The sequence below is a fragment of the Palaemon carinicauda genome, chromosome 26 (assembly GCF_036898095.1).
Source record: "Palaemon carinicauda isolate YSFRI2023 chromosome 26, ASM3689809v2, whole genome shotgun sequence".
In the NCBI taxonomy this organism is placed as follows: domain Eukaryota; kingdom Metazoa; phylum Arthropoda; class Malacostraca; order Decapoda; family Palaemonidae; genus Palaemon; species Palaemon carinicauda.
The window spans coordinates 98,284,363-98,306,287 of record NC_090750.1 but is presented as its reverse complement, the minus strand read 5'-3'; the positions used below and the strand labels follow the sequence as shown (position 1 = coordinate 98,306,287).

The 21,925-nt window shown below is 43.6% G+C and overlaps 1 long non-coding RNA gene across 2 annotated transcripts in view; it reads right to left on the bottom strand.

Annotated features, from left to right (window-relative positions):
• Positions 1–559: 559 nt before the first annotated feature.
• LOC137620343 (uncharacterized) overlaps positions 560–21,925 on the bottom strand; it is a 76,727-nt gene continuing 55,361 nt past the window's right edge. For both annotated transcript variants that reach the window (XR_011040048.1, XR_011040047.1), the window contains 2 exons: positions 20,276–20,375; positions 560–682 (listed from right to left, as the gene is read on the bottom strand). This is a non-coding gene — a long non-coding RNA (uncharacterized lncRNA). The remainder of the gene's footprint in view (positions 683–20,275; positions 20,376–21,925) is intronic.

Below are 21,925 nucleotides of genomic sequence, written 5' to 3'. Positions count from 1 at the left end.
ACTCCAAGTGTGATAGTCATATCATGATTCATGGTATGACAATGAAACAATCTCCAATAGATTTAGTAGATTTGAGAACATGGATTTGGGAGTTCAATGGCAGGATAGGATTAAAATGAAACTATAAGAGAGATTACTTAAGTGCCATATGTGGATATTATGATGAGGGGTATATGGAGATGGTTTGGTCATGCTCTTTGCACTCCCCAAGAGAGATTAGTTCATCAAACGTTCAGCTGGGCTCCACAAGGCACTAGTAGAGTTGGAAAACCCTTGCCTACATGGTTAAGGGCTGTGGAGCACGAAGAAGGAGATGATGAATGGAGAAGTATTGAATTAAAAGCTCAAGATAGAGACAACTGGCAAAATCTAACCGTGGCCCTTTGCATCAATAGGCGTAGGAAGAGATGATGATGATGATTATGAATGAGATTAGAAAAAAAAATGGCATTACAATACCTCTTTGATCACTTGTCCCACAGAACTATAGACATTTATGACTATTTATTGAAACTTAAACATGAATAAACTTTCTCAACAATATGTTAAATAATATTTACCTGCACAGAAATGGACGGTGCCTTATCTGGATAAGAATGCAAGAGCATGAAAGTAACAGTGATTTTCAAACTTGGGTCATTAATTGGATTTGTGGTGACACTGAAAGTTACAGAAGATTCTCCTAAAAAATAGGGAGAAATAAGTATCAATCTGAAATGTTTCAAAATCAAATACATTTAAAAAATTTCTGTTTCATCAATACAAACGTGTTAATTTACTAATACCAGGAGTTCTCAGGCTTAACAAGAGTCACATGAAATGGGCTGATATGGAACTTAGTTAATAAAACTATAGGCTGTATTCCACAAGGGAGAATTCTACAGTAAACAAAAATAGGCTCCTCCTCCTCCTCCTCCTCCTCCTCCTCCTCCTCCTCCTCCTCCTCCTTATTATTTGTTTACAAGAGCGCGCTCTCCATTTACTCCAAAATTATGCAATCCTCCAGCTCTCCTCTTTTTGTACAGTAATTAGGAGGTTCTTTAAATGCTGGGAAAGCACAAAATATCAAGATATGTTGCGCAAGGGGGAGAGGGGTTGGTTGGTTGAGGAGGTACTAAAAGACATTTTGCCAAAAGACTTTCAAAAAGTTTAGATAATATGGGAGTTATGGAAATTGGGCAGTAATCAGTTGGACTTGAGCTACCACAAACACATTCACCTAGTTGGGTAAGTCTGCTGTAGAGACTCACACCAAAATCCTAAAATGCAGATTAGCACTTGGGTTCCAACTTCTTTTAGAGCCTACGGTGACATGATTGATAGCGACCTGGCCTTTCCTTTAAAGGGGCTAGGGTGTGATTCCAAAATGAGATAGAAATCTATTTTTATTTCAGCATGATATTGTGTTGATTTTCATCCATAATGACTCATTAGGGGTAATTCAAATTAAAAAAAAGCTATCAATCGTGTCACCTGGTGGGTCAGGAAGTCACGTAAAAACTCGCTGGTATGAAACTGATGTCTCACCAGCTAAATCCTGAAATACAGATTTGCACTTAGGTTCCGACTTCTTTTAGAACCTCTGGTGACATGGTTGGTAGCGACTTGGCCTTTCATTTAAAAGGGCTACTGTTCGATCCCAATATGAGATAAAATCTTTTATATACATATAGGTTATGAGATGTACGAGAAGGGAAGGTGGTGCGATGTTGAATGGAGAGTTACTTGAGGAGGTGGATCAGTGTAAGTACTTGGGGTCTGTTGTTGCAGCAAATGGTGGAGTGGAAGCAGATGTACATCAGAGAGTGAATGAAGGATGCAAAGTGTTGGGGGCAGTTAAGGGAGTAGTAAAAAATAGAGGGTTGGGCATGAATGTAAAGAGAGATCTGTATGAGAAAGTGATTGTACCAACTGTGATGTATGGATCGGAGTTGTGGGGAATGAAAGTGACATAGTGACAGAAATTGAATGTGTTTGGGATGAAGTGTCTAAGGAGTATGGCTGGTCTATCTCCAGTAGATAGGGTTAGGAACGAAGTAGTGAGGGTGAGAACAGGTGTAAGAAATGAGTTAGCAGCTAGAGTGGATATGAATGTGTTGAGGTGGTTTGGCCATGTTGAGAGAATAGAAAATGACTGTCTGCTAAAGAAGGTGATGAATGCAAGAGTTGATGGGAGAAGTACAAGGAAGGCCAAGGTTTGGGTGAATGGATGGAGTGAAGGAAGCTCTGGGTGATAGGAGGATAGATGTGAGAGGCAAGAGAGAGTGCTAGAAATAGGAATGAATGGCGAGCGATTGTGACACAATTCCGGTAGGCCCTGCTGCTTCCTCCGGTGCCTTGGATGACCGCGGAGGTAGCAGCAGTAGGGGATTCAGCATTATGAAGCTTCATCTGTGGTGGATAATGTGGAAGGGTGGGGTGCGCCACCCTAGCAGTACCAGCCAAACTCGGTTGAGTCCCTTGTCAGGCTGGGAGGAAAATAGAGAGGAGACGTCCCCTTTTCTGTTTCATTTGTTTGATGTCGACTACCCCCCAAAATTGGGGGAAGTGCCTTGGTATATGTATGTATATGTGTGTGTGTGTATATATATATATATATATATATATATATATATATATATATATATGTATATATATAAATATATATATATATATATATATATATATATATATATATATATATATATATATATATCTATATATACCATGCTAGGCAGTATATCTTAGCAATCCATGTTTGCCAACAGTTATAGAAGCGGCTGAGCAACTTGGTGGAGTAACGAGAACTTTGGGTGTGGAGGAAATGCCCCTCTAAATCTCAATGAAGTCCCTGGCAGCAGGGTGATGGATTGGGTTTAAGGCAATAAACAAGATCTCAATTCAGCTTTTACTTCTTATGCCTGGCGGACGATCTTATTGGAATTAGTATGGACCAGCAGGGGTCACTTACCTTAGTTAGATATGCACTGCGCATCACAAAGGCCTAAGAAAAATGACATAATGGCTCCCAGTCCCATGCATAGAGGGGTTTAAAGATTTAAAGGCCATTCAAGAATGGCAGAGGCAAGGGACAGTGACATTATCCTGTCGAGCAGGACAATGCCCTAGAAATGATCAGCTCCCAAGCCACCTCTCCACTCAAGGTAGGACCAAGGAGGGCCAGGGGTGCTAAGAATCCCCCAGTTTATAAATACTAAAGAACAATTTAAAATTGGTAATTTGAATGTTAGAACCATGAATCAGATTGGGAAGTTACAGCAAGTGGAGAATGAATTTATGAAATATACTTTGAATATCTTGGCACTAACTGAAACACGTTGTAAGGGGATTGGTAAAGAAATCTTAGACCTAGGCTCTATATATATATATATATATATATATATATATATATATATATATATATATATATATATATATATATATATTTCTGGGCTTGAACCTGTGCCGGCCAGTGAATAAGCTCCTATTAGCACTTATTCTTAGGTAATTTACTGCTAAATATACCAGAGAAAAAATGTAAAGGAGTGCTAGGTTAACTAGCTCGCTCACCTATTGGTGTCGGTATAGAATTGGGCGTATAATCCAGAGGTCCCGCACTAATTAGATTCATCCACGACAAAGACCCCAATAGAGGAGAGCCGTTCAACCTCACTCGGCACCACCAACTCTGCATCCGCTCAGAACCCAACTCCTTTTTAGCACGCCTGTGTGGTAACCCGCTTGTTTGTGCTCTCGTGTTTTGCCTTATTTTTCACTGGATTATGGCTTCTTCATCGGTTTCCCAGGAAACACCGTCTAAGTTAAGTACCTAGCTATGTTTTGCTGTGTTTTGAGCAATCTAGATCGTTTAATATTTAAATTATAGGAGTTTATTCTCTTCGATCATATCGGTCTTGCTCGATTCCGCTTACAGTTGGTACTCCTGTTTTGAGAGCTTTTAGTTTCACTCGCGGTGTTACTAAGTGTATTATTTATATTATTAATTAAAATTTTTTATATGTTTTATTGTGGATATTCATTATTTAGCGTTTAGAACCCTTGTGGTTCATATTTAGGGCCGATATCAAGTTACGTATCGTAGATGGCTCGCCGACCTTCGTTACTGGGCGGCAATTTTTATTATATAAGCCATCAGGTTGTTGTCCTTTGGGATTTATTTATTATGTTGCATGCCTTGCCCTAATTTTTTATGTGTATATTTATAGATTTTCAACGCTATTACTTTTATAATGAATATTTGTGCTTATTACTCCGTATGATCTGTTTTGGTAGTGTTTGGGGATCGTCAGTTGGTAGCCCTGCTGCTCCGTATCACGTGATCCTCCCCCAAGCTCCCCCTCTCGCTAGGTTGGTGGCTAGGCTTCTCTCCCCCCTCCCCTAGGGGACCGTTGCCTTCCCTCCTTTTAGAGGGGGTAGTTCAGTGTTTATGGACTTTGTCCTCCGGGTGTCCCGGCGGTTTCGTCTCTGTCTAGACGGGTTGGCCACCGGTCAACAGAGTAGGATCCCGGTGCACCCTATTTTATATTCACCTATCACACTTTTATTATGTTATACGAAACCCTCCGGGTTCTGTTGGCGGTTCTTATCTACAGTTCCGCCCCCCTCTTAATTTATAACAGTTCCTATGATTATATATGATTATATATGACAGATCACTATCCCGGAGTTCCTATATATATTGGTTTATGGATGTACTTTTATTTCCCGGCCCGGGGCTTAACCTCGCTCCGGGAAATCAGACACCATGTGTCTTAATTCTTTGTTGCATCCTTCTTTATGATCCCGGCTCGACCGGAATGGATAGCTATACTCTAGTCTTAAGTTAGACTTATGTTTAGGCCCGGGTCCTCCGGACCCGCCCCTACTTAAGAGTATTACAGTTAAGCTCTAGTCTTAAGTTAGACTTATGTTTAGTCCCGGGTCCTCCGGACCCGCCCCTACTTAAGAGAATTACAGTTTCTCATATACTATTCTTTTTATAGATGGTGCATTGTCAGACGACGGCCTGTGCGGCTGTTCTTCACCAGCCTTGTGGCCATACTGTATGTAGGTCTCACGCCCTCTGCGGAGTTCAGCTGGAAGACATCGTGGTCTGGCACCCTGATAACTGTATGCTCTGTTTTGACCTCATCACCACCCTCGGATCTGATTCGGTGAGTCCCGTTGGCTATGTTGTCTTTCTAATTATTTTACCTTTTTTTTGGTATACATACACTATTTAGTAAGATTTCTATGGTCTTGAAGGACCGCCGGGAATCTTCCTTTCTGTAATTCCCACTATTATTTCAGGCATCCCCGGAGCAGAAGACTGCGGCTCGGGCCACACTGAAAGTGTGGGTTGGGGGATTTGCCCGAAACGTGAAATCTAAACAGCCTTACGTCCTATCTGAAGACTACTGTGCCATGATCTACCCTAATGCCAAGTCTTCAGCCGCTTTGGCTAGGCATGTTGCGGCACCCATCATTGCCGACATTGATGCCACTATAGCGGGATTCATCGACCAGGAACAAGATCCGTTGGATGCCCCCGGAGATCTGGAAGACAATGTTGCCTCCTTGAACTTGGATGTTGAACCTATGTTGTTGGATGATCCGGATGCAGGTAGGGTGGTAAGTGAGGCAGGTGTTACCGGCGCTGAGATTCCTATCCTCAGCCCCGCTCTTTCTTCTTCATCTGATCTCTCTTCTTTCCATGGTTTTTCTGGGGACCGTGATTCGTCTCATCGATCACACCCGGTTCCCCCAAAAGATAAGTCTATATCTAGAACTTTGCCAAAAGCTCATAAGCCCCACAAGGCTTCCCATAGTTCCAAGTCAAATACAAACCCGTCATCTAAGGCTTCCGGCTCCTCCTCCAAGTCTCACGACCCGGGAGTACAATCCGCCACTTCTGCTCCTAACCCGGGCCTTTCCGAATCAGCCATGCTTCGCATTGTGTCGGAGATGCAGTCTAAGATTGTGTCGGAAATGCAGGCCAAGATGGACACGATGTTCTCTAACATTGGTCAGAGACTTGGGGCATTAGAGCAGGGTGCTCCGGAGCGAGTTCAAAGCTCTCTCATCCCGGATGCCTCTAAGCTTCCGCCGTTTACCAAGAATAACCCTTGGCGCATGGCTCTTCATTCCCCATTCTCAGACGGGATGTTAACATTGGAAGGTCTTGGTACTCGTCCACTAGAGGACTTTGAATTCTTTCCTCCTGGTCTAGCATTTCCATTTCATGGTTATGCCAGGCTTACCGAGGAAGCTCTGGTTCGGCTGGATAAGGTCCCCAAAGAGACTGTCATTTTCCCAAAGGAACAAGCCCAATCTGTTTGGGCTAGGTTTCTGAATGATATTGGTTGCACCAATACCATGTTGACGCCTCATAAAAGTTCGTTCACAATGTTCTTAATGGACAAGAATACCGTGACTCCATGCGTCAATAAGGTTGCAGAACTGGCTTTTCAATATGCTCTGGAGGAGAAGCCCTTGCCTCCCATCCGAGAGGTAGATCCGATCTCCCTCCTTCTTCCTTCAGGTAATGAGTGTTGGGACAATGTCCATACCACCTTTACTTCTGGCAAGCTAACAGCGGACTGTGCGTCAGTAATGTTTAGTGAACGGCTTCCCCGTCTCCCGGAATCCCTTATTAAACAGGAGTATGATTCCCGCCTACGTGTTGGTCGAACTTTGAACTTGGCCACGTCTACGGAGTCGATAGCCTTAACTTATGATACTGAGAGTATCTTTAAGTCTCTTAATAAGGCTACTTTGCAGTCGTTATATTTTGACTTGTATGACTTTGCTCTGGCTAAACGTAGGTGCCGCAAACACGTCCTGGCTGAGGCGACTATTAGGCACGAGCCGAATAAACTTATCCGGTCCTCTTGTTGGGGTCCAAATCTTTTCCCTGAGGATCTTGTGGAGGAAGTCTTGGCAGAGGCTACTAGAGTTAATCAGAGCCTTAAAGCCCGTTGGGGTTTGACTCCTAAGCGGAAATATGATCCCGCAAGTTACCAAGCCCGGGGTAGGAAGAGGCTCCGCCCGTATACCTCCACTCAGTTCCGGCAACAGCAGAGTAGCTCGTCCGTTTTCCGGCAGCCTCTTCCTCCATCTCCTGCTGCTCCTGCACAGCCTTCCACCTCTCAGGCTCCTTCCTCGGACGACTATGTCACCGTTCTGCTCCCTAAGAGCCAGCTTCCCGGTGCCTCCACCACCTCTCCAGCCTTTAACCGATCTTATGAGGCTCAAGGCTCTTCCCAGGGTTATAACAGAGGTAGAGGCTACCACCGTGGTTCACACCAGAACAGAGGTAGAGGTAGATTCTTTCGCAAGGGAAAGAACTTCCGAGGCGGACGTGGAGGCAACTCCTCAAGCCAATACTGAGATGCAGCGGGTAGGGGGGAGGCTTTATGCCTTCCGCAACAAATGGAGGTTCATTCCCTGGGCTTTCAGTATCATCTCCAAGGGACTGGGGTGGAGTTGGATTCAAGGACCTCCTCCACCGAACAGATTTCTTCAGCATTCCACTCCGGACCTAGTCGAATTTGTCCAGGACCTGTTACAAAAGAACGCCATACAAGAAACGAAACACCTGAAGTTTCAGGGTCGGCTGTTCAGTGTCCCGAAGAAGGATTCGGACAAGAGAAGAGTGATTCTAGACCTATCCCTTCTCAACTTGTCCATTCAATGCGACAAGTTTCGAATGCTTACCGTCTCGCAGGTGCGGACCTTACTTCCCCGTGGGGCCGTCACCACCTTTATCGATCTTACAGACGCCTATTATCACGTTCCGATAGCGAGACACTTCCGTCCGTACCTAGGCTTCCGCCTAGGAAACAAAAATTACTCCTTCAAGGTGATGCCTTTCGGGCTCAACATCGCCCCAAGGATCTTCACAAAGTTAGCAGAAGTTGCTGTTCAGGAACTCAGAAATCAAGGGATTCAAGTAGTAGCCTATCTGGACGACTGGCTCATTTGGGCAGACACCTCCCAAAATTGCCTAAAAGCCACTCACAGAGTCATCCAATACCTTCAATCTCTAGGCTTCCAGATCAACTTCAAGAAGTCCCGTCTTCTTCCGAAATCAAAGTTCCAATGGCTCGGCCTGCAATGGGATCTTATATCTCACACTCTGTGTCTTCCCAAACCCAAGAGGTTAGAGATTGCAAGGAACACCAAACGCTTTCTCAAAGACAAAGTAAGTTCCAGACGACTCCAAGAGAGGATCCTAGGGTCCCTTCAATTTGCTTCAGTGACGGATCTACTTCTGAAAGCAAAATTGAAAGATATCAATCGTGTCTGGCGTTCGAGGGCGAACCGGAAGCTCCGGGACAGGAAAGTCCGCCTTCCTCCCATTCTCCGGGAAAGACTTCTACCTTGGACAAGGGCCAACAATCTGTCAAAGTCAGTTCCCCTTCGATTTCCGCCTCCGAAGTTAATCATTCACACGGACGCATCCCTATCAGGTTGGGGAGGCTATTCTCAGCTCAGGAAAGTTCAAGGTCTTTGGTCTCCCTTATTCCGCCAATTCCACATCAATGTGCTGGAGGCCATGGCAGTTCTTCTAACCCTGAAACGTCTCGCTCCATCCTAGAGACAACACCTTCGTCTGGTTCTCGACAGCGAAGTGGTGGTCCGCTGCCTCAACAGAGGCGGATCAAAATCAGGGCCTCTGAACCATGTTCTAGTAGCCATATTCTCCCTAGCAGCCTCGAACCGTTGGCATCTTTCAGCTGTCCACCTGGCGGGAGTCCGAAACGTAGTTGCAGACGCCTTGTCCCGGACCTCCCCTCTAGAATCGGAATGGTCACTCGATTTAAAGTCATTCCGGTGGATTCTCTCTCGGGTTCCGGGTCTCCAAGTGGACCTCTTCGCCACGGAGTCCAACCACAAATTGAGAGTATATGTGGCTCCCAATCTAGACCCTCAGGCCTACGCCACAGACGCCATGTCACAGAATTGGGACATCTGGGAAAGGATTTATCTCTTTCCCCCGGTGAATCTTTTACTGAAAGTCCTAGACAAACTGAGATCCTTCAAGGGACGAGTAGCCTTGGTCCCACCCAACTGGCCCAAGAGCAATTGGTACCCTCTCCTGCGAGAGTTGAGACTACATCCTCACCCGATACCCAATCCGGTTCTGTCTCAGATAGTACAAACACGCGTTGTGTACGCTTTCTCAAACATTCAGAGCGCCCTAACTTTATGGACTTCATGAAGTTTGCGGCCATGCATGGTGCCAATATCGACCCTCAAAACACCCTGTTCCTAGAATCAGATAAACGGGATTCCACCATCCGCCAATATGATTCTGCGGTTAAAAAGTTGGCTAAATTTTTGATAGACTCAGACGTACACTGTATGAACTTGAACCTTACAGTCACTTTCTTTAGAACTTTATTAGAATCAGGTCTGGCAGCCAATACTATCACCACTATTAAATCTGCCTTGAAAAAGATCTTCCTAGTGGGTTTTAACATAGACTTAACCGACTCTCTGTTAGCTTCAATTCCGAAAGCCTGTGCCAGACTGAAACCGGTTACTCGTCCTACCCCGGTTACCTGGTTCCTTAATGATGTACTCAAATTGGCTTCTGATACCATTAACAGTTCTTGTGATTACATTCCCCTTCTCAGGAAAACACTTTTCCTGGTGAGTTTGGCTTCCGGGGCAAGAATTTCTGAACTGGCAGCTTTGTCAAGAGACCCGGGTCATATTGAGTTCCTTCCTTCGGGAGAGGTCCTTCTTTCACCTAACAAATTCTTTTTAGCTAAGAACGAAGACCCTCAGAACAGATGGTCCTCCTGGAAAATTGTTCCCCTCACGCAAGATCCGTCTCTGTGCCCTGTTACTACTCTTAGGTCTTATTTATCCCGGACCTCCTCTAACTCCTCGGGGCCTCTATTCGTTAGAGAACAAGGCGGTACCATTACCATTAAAGGGATCAGGCAACAAATTTTGTATTTTATTAAACAAGCTAGCCCTGACTCTTTTCCTCTTGCACATGATATCAGAGCGGTTGCTACTTCGGTGAACTTTTTTCACCACATGAATTTTACGGATCTTTCCAGGTATACAGGGTGGAAGTCACCGTCAGTGTTCATGAAACACTACCTTAAACATTTGGAAGCCCTTAAATTTCCTACAGTAGCTGCAGGGAGCGTAGTTACCCCCAGGTAACTCACATGTTAATTCCTTGTCATTTTATCTCTCCCCCTTACCTGCCTCATTTATACCCTATTTGTATTCGTTGGTTTCGCACCTGATTACTATTACTATATTTGTAAATTTTTGACTCCTGAGTATCTGTATATATCATCACTCACGGCATTATTATACCTTACCTTTTTTGTCAATTGTTCTACCAAGTGGATTTATGTTCTTTTTAAGATACCCTTATAGCTGTTTTTGGCACTCATCTCTGATTAAAGCAACTTGTATTTCCCTTATGTTTATGTTTTTTCCTTTATTTTGCAAGTTTGGTGAAATTTCTCTTGTATATATTCACTGGCCGGCACAGGTTCAAGCCCAGAAAAGGGATTTTGACGTAGGAAAAATCTATTTCTGGGCGAGGGACCTGTGCCGCCCAGTGAACCCTCCCAGCTCCTCTCCCTTGGAGTCCCCAAACTTTGGGTGCTAAGGAGTTGGGTTCTGAGCGGATGCAGAGTTGGTGGTGCCGAGTGAGGTTGAACGGCTCTCCTCTATTGGGGTCTTTGTCGTGGATGAATCTAAATAGTGCGGGACCTCTGGATTATACGCCCAATTCTATACCGACACCAATAGGTGAGCGAGCTAGTTAACCTAGCACTCCTTTACATTTTTTCTCTGGTATATTTAGCAGTAAATTACCTAAGAATAAGTGCTAATAGGAGCTTATTCACTGGGCGGCACAGGTCCCTCGCCCAGAAATAGATTTTTCCTACGTCAAAATCCCTTATATATATACTCAGGAAGAACAGATGGAGTTGGAAAAAAGAGAGTTAGAGAGAGAGAGAGAGAGAGAGAGAGAGAGAGAGAGAGAGAGAGAGAGAGAGAGAGAGAGAGAAAATTGTGATTGGTGACTTCAATGCTAAAGTTGGAAGGAATAATCAAGGTATAGAGAATGTAATGGTTGTTGAGGGTCTTGGTAAAGTTGCAAATGAAAATGGGGTACATTTTATAAGTTTTTGTTCAACAAACAATCTTGTTATTGAAAGCACTCTTCTCCAGCACAAGGACATCCACAAATATACATGGACTTAACCATATGGCAATTACAAAAATCAAATATATCACATAGCTATTAATAAAGAGGGAAGGAGAACTCTATTAAATGTAAGAAGCTATTGGTAGTAATCACCAGCTCCTCATCGCCACACTGAAATTAAAACTGATATCGATAGAATACCTAGGTTTGATACAATTAAGCTTCTAGAATATGAGCACAGACAAACCTTTACACTTAAATGTAGGAATCGATGTGCAGTCTTAGAGACTTTAAGACACAAAGAGCAGACACTTAATGAAGAATGGTGTGATATTAAGAACATATAACACTTGGTAGTGAAGTTTTGGGACACGCAGTTATAAGGAGAAAACCATGGCTATCAAATGATACTTAGGCTACTATAAAATGAGGACAAAGACAGAAATTGATCATTAGAAGTTTTTGAGGAAGTCATGAAAATTACATGGTATAGCATGCTAAGTATTCCAGTATTGATAGTGAGGTCAAAAGAAAAGCCAGAAATGATGAAAGAATATTTAGACATGAAAGCAGATGGAGCTGACGAAGCTATGAATTCAGGGAGTGGCTATGGTGTAAGAGTTGCTCGCAAAATTAATAATGATATCTGTACTGGGGCAAAGAAGAAGAACCATATACCCCTTAAAAAGAGAGACGGATCTGTTATAACAACAGAAGATGAAGAAAGGCAACGTAGGATGGAACATTTTCATGAGGTAATGAATAGGAGATATGAAGGGAATAATTTGATTGATATACCTGAGGCTGAGGAAGACCTTGATGTGCAAATGAATTAATTCAGTGTGTTTGAAATTGAAGCTATCATTAAAAAACTCAAGAGATGGAAAGCTCGTGAATACAAGTGAATATCTGCTGAGATGATATTGCCGAAAATGAAATAACTCCCAGAATACGTACATAATTATTTAGTAGAATATGTCGTGAAGATGCAAAACCTGGTGAATGGGAGCTAGGAGTGTTGGTGAAAATGGCAAAAAAAGGAAATCAGATTGATAGCAATAAATACAGAGGCATCACACTTGGGCCAGTTGTCATGAAAATATATAGAATGCTCATTTTAAAGAGACTAGAAAGAAAGATTGATGAAAAGCTGAGAGATGAACAAGCAGGATTTAGAAAATGTATAAGTTGCACTGACCAAATTTAAGGATATTCGCGCCAGGAGTTAGAATTCTGGATACCTAAAGGTATAATTCTCTGGGAATATCACTGTAGTACATATATCCCTTAGGAAGCTACTTATAGGAACTTCCATCAGGACGACATGGCCATCTCACCCAAAATTAGATTTTTCGCTTCGCTAAAAATCCGTTTTATATATATATATATATATATATATATATATATATATATATATATATATATATATATATATATATATATATATATATATATATACAGAAGTATATTTCTTTTCTTGGCTCGAACCTGTGCCGCCCAGTGAATAAGCTCCATTTAGCACTTATTCTTAGGTAATTTACTGCTAAATATACCAGAGAAAAAATGTAAAGGAGTGCTAGGTTAACTAGCTCGCTCACCTATTGGTGTCGGTATAAAATTGGGCGTATAATCCAGTGGTCCCGCACTATTTAGATTCATCCACGACAGAAACCCCAATAGAGGAGAGCCGTTCAACCTCACTCGGTACTACTAACACTGCATCCGCTCAGAACCCAACTCCTTTTAGCACGTCTTGTGTTGTAACCCGCTTTTTTGTTGTGCTCTCGTTTTTCCACTTATTTTCATTGGATTATGGCTTCTTCGTCGGTTTCCCAGGAGACACCGTCTAAGTTAAGTACCAAGCTTGGTTTTGCTGTGTTTTGAGCAACCTAGATCGTTTAATATTTGAATTATAGGAGTTTATTCTCTTCGTTCATATCGATCTTGCTTGATTCCACTTACAGTTGGTACTCCTGTTTTGAGAGCTTTTAGTTTCACTCGCGGTGTTACTATATGTATTATTTTTATTATTAAATTTTTATTTGCTATTGTGGATATTCATTATTTAGCGTTTAGAACCCTCGTGGTTCACTTTTTGGGCCGATATCATTTACGTATCGTTATGGCTGCCGACCTTCGTTGCTAGGCGGCAATGTTATTTTTTAAGCCATCAGGTGTGTCTTTTGTGATTTAATTATTATGTTGCATGCCTTGCCCAAAAATTTTTATGTGTTTATTTTATATTATCAACGCTATCACTATTATAATGAATATTGTGCTATTACTCCGTTTGATCTGTCTGGTTGGGGATCGTCAGTTGGTAGCCCTGCTGCTCCGTATCACGTGATCCTCCCCCATGCTCCCCCTCTCGCTAGGTGGGCGGCTAGGCTTCTCTCCCCCCCTCCCCTAGGGGACCGTTGCCTTCCCTCCTTTTAGAGGGGGTAGTTCAGTGTTTATGGACTTTGTCCTCCGGGTGTCCCGGCGGGTTCGTCTCTGTCTAGTCTGGTTGGCCACCGGTCAACAGAGTTGGATCCCGGTGCACCCTATTTTATATTCACTTATCACACTGGTTTATGTTATATGAAACCCTCTGGGTTCGGTTGGCGGTTCTTATCTACAGTTCCGCCCCCCTATTAATTTATAACAGTTCCTATGATTATATATAATGATTATATGACAGATCACTATCCCGGAGTTCCTATACGAATTGGTTTTGGATACTTTTATTTCCCGGCCCGGGGCTTAGCCTCGCCCCGGGAAATCAGACACCATGTGTCTTAATTTCTTGTTGTTGCATCCTTTTTTTATGCTCCCGGCTCGACCGGAATGGATGGCTATACTTTAGTCTTAAGCTAGACTTATGTTTAGGCCCGGGTCCTCCGGACCCGCCCCTACTTAAGAATATTACAGTTAAGCTCTAATCTTGTGTTAGGCTTATGTTAGGCCCGGGTCCTCCGGACCCGCCCCTACTTAAGAGAATTACAGTTTCTCATATACTATTCTTTTTATAGATGGTGCATTGTCAGACGACGGCCTGTGCAGCTGTTCTACATCAGCCCTGCGGCCATACCGTCTGTCGGTCTCACGCCCTCTGCGGAGTGCAGCTGGAGGATGTCGTGGTATGGCACCCGGATAACTGTGTGGTCTGTTTTGACCTCGTTACCACCCTTGGATCTGACTCGGTGAGTCCCGTTGGCTATGTTGCCTTCTTATTTATCTTACCTTTTTTGGCATACATACACTATTTAGTAAGATATCTATGGTCTTGAAGGACCACTGGGAGTGTTCCCTTTTTAATTCCCACTATTATTTCAGGCATCCCCGGAGCAAAAGTCTGCGGCTCGGGCCACACTGAAAGTGTGGGTTGGTGGTTTTGCCCGGAACGTGAAGTCCAAGCGGCCGTACGTCCTCTCCGAGGACTACTGTTCCTTGATTTACCCCAACGCCAAGTCTTCAGCCGCTGTGGCTAGGCATGTTGCAGCTCCCATCATTGCCCACATTGATGCCACCATAGCGGGGTTCATTGATCCAGAGCAGGATCCGTCGGACGCCCCCGGAGATCTAGAAGACAATGTTGCCTCCATGAACCTTGACGTGGAACCCATGTTATTGGATGATCCAGATACAGGTAGGGTGGTAAGTGAGGCAGGTGTTTCCGGCGCTGAGATTCCTATCCTCAGCCCCTCTCTTTCTTCTTCATCTGATCGCTCTTCCTTTCATGGTTTTTCTGGGGACCGTGATTCGTCCCAACGATCACACTCGGTTCCCCCCAAGAATAAGTCTAGAACCTTACCTAAAGCTCGTAAGCCTCATAAGGCTTCTCATGGTTCTAAGCAGAATACAAACCTGTCATCTAAGGCTTCTGGCTCCTCCTCTAAGTCTCGCGACCCGGGAGTTCATTCCGCCACTCCTGCTGCTAGCCCGGGCCTTTCCGAATCAGCCATGCTTCGCATCGTGTCGGAGATGCAGGCTAAGTTGGTATCAGAGGTGCAGTCTAAGATGGACACGATGTTCTCTAACATCGGTCAGAGACTTGGGGCATTAGAGCAAGGTGCTCCGGAGCGAGTCCAAAGCTCTCTCATCCCGGATGCCTCTAAGCTCCCGCCGTTTGCCAAGAATAACCCTTGGCGTATGGCTCTTCATTCCCCGTTCTCAGACGGAATGTTAACTTTGGAGGGTCTTGGCACTCGTCCCCTAGAGGACTTTGAATTCTTTCCTCCTGGTCTGGCATTTCCATTTCATGGTTATGCCAGGCTTACCGAGGAAGCTTTGGTTCGGTTAGACAAGGTCCCCAAAGAGACAGTCATCTTCCCTAAGGAGCAAGCCCAATCTGTGTGGGCCAGATTCCTGAATGACATCGGCTGCACCAACACTATGTTGATGCCTTATAAGAGCTCCTTCACAATGTTCTTAATGGACAAAAACACCGTGACTCCATGTGTCAATAAGGTAGCAGAGCTTGCCTTCCAATATGCTCTGGAGGAGAAGCCCTTGCCTCCCATCCGAGAGGTGGATCCAATCTCCCTCCTTCTTCCTTCAGGCATTGAGTGTTGGGACAACGTCCATACCACTTTTACCTCTGGCAAGCTAGCAGCAGACAGTGCTTCAGTAATGTTTAGTGAGCGGCTTCCCCGTCTCCCGGAATCCCTCATTAAACAGGAATATGATTCCCGCCTACGCGTTGGCCGTACTCTGAACTTGGCCACTTCCACGGAGTCGATAGCCTTGACTTACGATACTGAGAGTATTTTTAAGTCTCTCAACAAGGCTACGTTGCAGTCATTATACTATGACCTGTATGACTTCGCTACTGCTAAACGCAGGTGTCGCAAACATGTCCTGGCAGAGGCGACTATTAGGCATGAACCTAATAAGCTTATCCGGTCCTCCTGTTGGGGTTCAAATCTCTTCCCTGAGGACCTTGTAGAGGAAGTCTTGGTGGAGGCCACTAGAGTCAACCAGAGCCTTAAAGCCCGTTGGGGTTTGACTCCTAAACGTAAATATGACCCTGCAAATTACCAAGCCCGGGGTAGGAAGAAGCTCCGTCCATATACCTCCACCCAGTTCAGGCAACAGCAGAGTGGTTCGTCCATTTTCCGGCTGCCTCTTCCCCCATCTCCTGTTGCCCCTGCACAGCCTTCCACCTCTCAGGCTCCTTCAGACGACTATGTCACCGTTCTGCTCCCTAAGAGCCAGCTTTCCGGTGCCTCCGCCACTTCTCCTGCCCTTAACCAGTCTTATGAGGCTCATAGCTCTTCCCAGAGTTATGGTAGAGGTAGAGGCTACCACCGTGGTTCTAACCAGAACAAAGGCAGGGGAAGAGCCTTTCGCAGGGGAAAGAACTTCCGAGGCGGACGTGGAGGCAACTCCTCAAACCAATACTGAGGTGCAGCAGGTAGGGGGGAGGCTCTATGCCTTCCGCAACAAATGGAGGTTCAGTCCCTGGGCTTTCCGTATCATCTCCAAGGGACTGGGGTGGAGTTGGATTCAAGGACCTCCTCCTCCGAACAAATTTCATCAACATTCCACTCCGGACCTGGTCGAATTTGTCCAGGATCTTTTACAAAAGAACGTCATACAAGAAACGAAACACCTGAAGTTTCAAGGTCGGCTGTTCAGTGTCCCGAAGAAGGATTCAGACAAGAGAAGAGTGATTCTAGACCTATCCCTTCTCAACTTGTCCATTCAATGCGACAAGTTTCGAATGCTTACCGTCTCGCAGGTGCGGACCTTACTTCCCCGTGGGGCCGTCACCACCTCTATCGATCTTACAGACGCCTATTATCACGTCCCGATAGCGAGACACTTCCATCCGTATCTAGGCTTTCGCTTAGGGGACAAAAGTTACTCCTTCAAGGTGATGCCTTTCGGGCTCAACATCGCCCCAAGGATCTTCACAAAGTTAGCAGAAGTCGCTGTTCAGGAACTCAGAAATCAAGGGATTCAAGTAGTAGCCTATCTGGACGACTGGCTCATTTGGTCAGACACCTCCCAAAATTGCCTAAAAGCCACTCACAAAGTCATCCATTTTCTTCAATCTCTAGGCTTCCAGATCAACTTCAAGAAGTCCCGTCTTCTTCCAAAATCGAAGTTCCAATGGCTCGGCCTGCAATGGGATCTTATATCTCATACCCTGTGTCTTCCCAAACCCAAGAGGTTAGAGATTGCAAGGAACACCAAACGCTTTCTCAAAGACAAAGTAAGCTCCAGACGACTCCAAGAGAGGATTCTGGGGTCCCTTCAGTTTGCCTCAGTGACGGATCTTCTTCTGAAGGCAAAATTGAAAGATATCAATCGTGTCTGGCGTTCGAGGGCGAACCGGAAGCTCCGGGACAGGAAAGTCCGCCTTCCTCCCATTCTACGGGAAAGACTTCTTCCTTGGACAAGAGCAAACAGTCTGTCAAAGTCAGTTCCCCTTCGATTTCCGCCTCCGTTAATCATTCACACGGACGCATCCTTATCAGGTTGGGGCGGCTATTCTCAGCTCAGGAAAGTTCAAGGTCTTTGGTCTCCCTTGTTCCGCCAATTTCACATCAATGTGCTGGAGGCCATGGCAGTTCTTCTAACCCTGAAACGTCTCGCTCTTCCCAAGAGACAACACCTTCATCTGGTCCTCGACAGCGAAGTGGTGGTCCGCTGCCTCAACAGAGGCGGGTCAAAGTCAGGGCCTCTGAACCATGTTCTAGTAGCCATATTCTCCCTAGCAGCCTCGAACCGTTGGCATCTTTCAGCTGTCCACCTGGCGGGAGTCCGGAATGTTGTGGCAGACGCCCTGTCCCGGACCTCCCCTCTAGAATCGGAATGGTCACTCGATCTAAAGTCATTTCGGTGGATTCTCTCTCAGGTTCCCGGTCTCCAAGTGGACCTCTTCGCCACGGAGTCCAACCACAAATTGAGAGTATATGTGGCTCCCAATCTAGACCTTCAGGCTTACGCCACAGACGCCATGTCACAGAATTGGGACATCTGGGAAAAGAAGATTTATCTCTTTCCCCCGGTGAATTTTTTGCTGAAAGTTCTAGACAAGCTGAGATCCTTCAAGGGACAAGTAGCCTTTGTCGCACCCAACTGGCCCAAGAGCAACTGGTATCCTCTCCTGCGAGAGTTGAGACTATACCCTCACCCGATACCCAATCCGGTTCTGTCTCAAATAGTACAAACACGCGTTGTGTACGCTTTCTCAAACATTCAGAGCGCCCTAACTTTATGGACTTTATGAAGTTTGCGGCCATGCATGGTGCCAATATTGATCCTCAAAACACCCTGTTCCTAGAATCGGATAAACGGGATTCCACCATCCGCCAGTATGACTCTGCTGTTAAAAAGTTGGCAAAATTTTTGATAGACTCAGACGTGTACTGTATGAACTTGAACCTTACAGTCACTTTCTTTAGATCTTTATTAGAATCAGGTCTGGCAGCCAATACTATCACCACTATTAAATCTGCTTTGAAAAAGATCTTCCTAGTGGGTTTTAACATAGACTTAACCGACTCTTTGTTAGCTTCAATTCTGAAAGCCTGTGCCAGACTGAAACCGGTTACTCGTCCTACCCCGGTGACCTGGTTCCTTAATGATGTACTCAAATTGGCTTCTGATACCATTAACAGTTCTTGTGATTACATTCCCCTTCTCAGGAAAATACTTTTCCTGGTGAGCTTGGCTTCCGGGGCAAGAATTTCTGAACTGGCAGCCTTGTCGAGAGACCCGGGTCATATTGAGTTCCTGCCTTCGGGAGAGGTCCTTCTTTCTCCTAACAAATTCTTTTTGGCTAAGAACGAAGACCCTCAGAACAGATGGTCCTCCTGGAAAATTGTTCCCCTCACGCAAGATCCGTCTTTGTGCCCTGTTACTACTCTAAGGTCTTATTTATCCCGGACCTCCTCTAACTCCTCGGGGCCTCTATTCGTTAGAGAACAAGGCGGTACCATTACTATTAAAGGGATCAGGCAACAAATTTTGTATTTTATTAAACAAGCTAGCCCTGACTCTTTTCCTCTTGCACATGATATCAGAGCGGTTGCTACTTCGGTGAACTTTTTTCACCACATGAATTTTACGGACCTTTCCAGGTATACAGGGTGGAAATCACCGTCAGTGTTCAAGAAACACTACCTTAAACATTTGGAAGCCCTAAAATTTTCTACAGTAGCTGCAGGGAGCGTAGTTACTCCCAGGTAACTCACAGGTTAATGCCTTGTCTCTTTATCTCTCCCTCTTACCTGCCTCATTTATACCCTATTGTATTCGTTGGTCTCGCACCTGAATACTGTTATTATATTTGTAAATTTTTAAAACTCCTGAGTATCTGTATATATTATCACTCACGGCATTATTATACCTACCTTATTTGTCACTTGTCTACCAAGTGGATTTATGTTCATATTTAAGATACCCTTATAATTGTTTTTTGGTACTCATCTCTGATTAAAGCATCCTGTATTTCCCTTACGCTTATGTTTTTTCCTTTATTTTGCAAGTTTGGTGACATTTCTCTTGTATAGATTCACTGGGCGGCACAGGTTCGAGCCCAGAAAAGGGATTTTGACGTAGGAAAAATCTATTTCTGGGCGAGGGACCTGTGCCGCCCAGTGAACCCTCCCAGCTCCTCTCCCTTGGAGTCCCCAAACTTTGGGTGCTAAGGAGTTGGGTTCTGAGCGGATGCAGTGTTAGTAGTACCGAGTGAGGTTGAACGGCTCTCCTCTATTGGGGTTTCTGTCGTGGATGAATCTAAATAGTGCGGGACCTCTGGATTATACGCCCAATTTTATACCGACACCAATAGGTGAGCGAGCTAGTTAACCTAGCACTCCTTTACATTTTTTCTCTGGTATATTTAGCAGTAAATTACCTAAGAATAAGTGCTAAATGGAGCTTATTCACTGGGCGGCACAGGTTCGAGCCCAGAAATAGATTTTTCCTACGTCAAAATCCCTTTTTTAAATTTTGAAGGAATGGCAATGAATTTCAGGTAAGATTTGTCATAATAATCAATTTTAGGTATGAAACAATGGGCAAGTTGTTTAAGAATTTTGCACAGTACAATCATACGCAGTTTGTGTGTTAATTCAAGAAAACAATTAAATTGTAGCCATAATACCATACCTTTTGAACATAAAGAGAATTCATTCTCTCCACAGTAAATTGCTTGGATGGCTTCAACTTCTTCAAGAACTTCTTCCATTCTTTAGCGTAGTAAAATGGTCTGAAATAAACAATTATATAAACTATCACAAATTTTTAAAGAAATTTGTATTTTTCCTAACTCTAAAAACCAGAGTCCTTTACTAGAAGTATTACTTCGGCGAAGCTAGAATGGCCATTTACAATTTTAACAAGATGATCATAGTTGCTGGTGGGTAGAGGATAGGCTCCTCCCACTTGCCAGGAATAGCAATACTCACTTTGACTTTAACCTGGGACTTGGTGGGTGGTTGAAGCAGGCAGTGTAACATAAAGATATGGTTCTTAACTTACGGTCTGCAGACCCGTGCTGGTCCGTGGTGTATGATTTACAAGTCTGCCAATTTGCTCTACTTGTTACATATCATATTATTCAAAATCTAATAAAAATAATATTCTGTCAAACTAACTTTAAATATTTTTATTTCAAGTCAGTAACAATTAAAAATTAATGAAATATATTGAGTGTGAATGTACAGTATTATTTGTACAAGACAGATGTACCATAAAGAACTGTACAATCAACGCCAAGGCCACTCCACTTCCGTTTTGATATGTTGCCTCATGTATTGATGATCAGAGAAAGGAGTTAAATATTGACAGTTTGAAATGTAACCTTGAAAATCATTTCAATCATCTTTCTAATCCCTTTTCTACTTATTTTCTGATGAAGGTAAATAAGGGATTAAAATCTGTATGTAAGTAGCACAACATTAGAGTACCTGCATTTTAGATCATACAACATTACCTGCATTTTAGATGATACGACATTACCTGCATTTTAGATCATACGACATTACTGTACCTGCATTTTAGATCATACAATATTACTGTACCTGCATTTTAGATCATGGCCAGGGAGATTTTCCTGAACTAAGTGCCATTGATTTGAAATTGTTAACTTCATTCTCTTCAAGTTACCTGTGTAGCAGTGTTCTCAGTATTGGTTTCAATAAAGACTAAATATAAATACAGTCTGAATATAAAATCGTCAGTTCATCTTGCACTTGGTGACATTGAACCACATCTTCAGAAAATTATTTCAACAAAGCAAATGCAGAAATCTCAATAATTTAGCTACCCTGGTTAAGCTAAGGGTATTATGTAATTTTGATTGCCTTTATATTTAGACCCATTTGGATTTAATGACACCCAGCAATCCACTTAAATTATGAATTATGGTAGATTTGCACATACAGTACATGAAATTGTATAAAATTTAAATGGCAAAATATGATGCATGATTTACATGTGTATTTTGTTATTGCTTATATATGTAGGCTTAAGTAGGCTTATATATGTATTGATAGTTTCTTGGAATACATGAATTTGTCACAATGACTCCTGTTTCTACTGTAGTAATTTTTTCCCACCATGGCATTAATTTGATTTTGAAATTTTGACCTTTTTAATCAATTTACTCTCTACAATGTGAAGTACATAATCTATATTATGATTACATGGCATTCTCACATAAATACTTCAACTGCTAAAAAAATAAATGAAATGTGTTGAGGATATGCGCAATTATTAAATCTTTGGTTGTTTTGATGATTATTTGGACTATTTAAA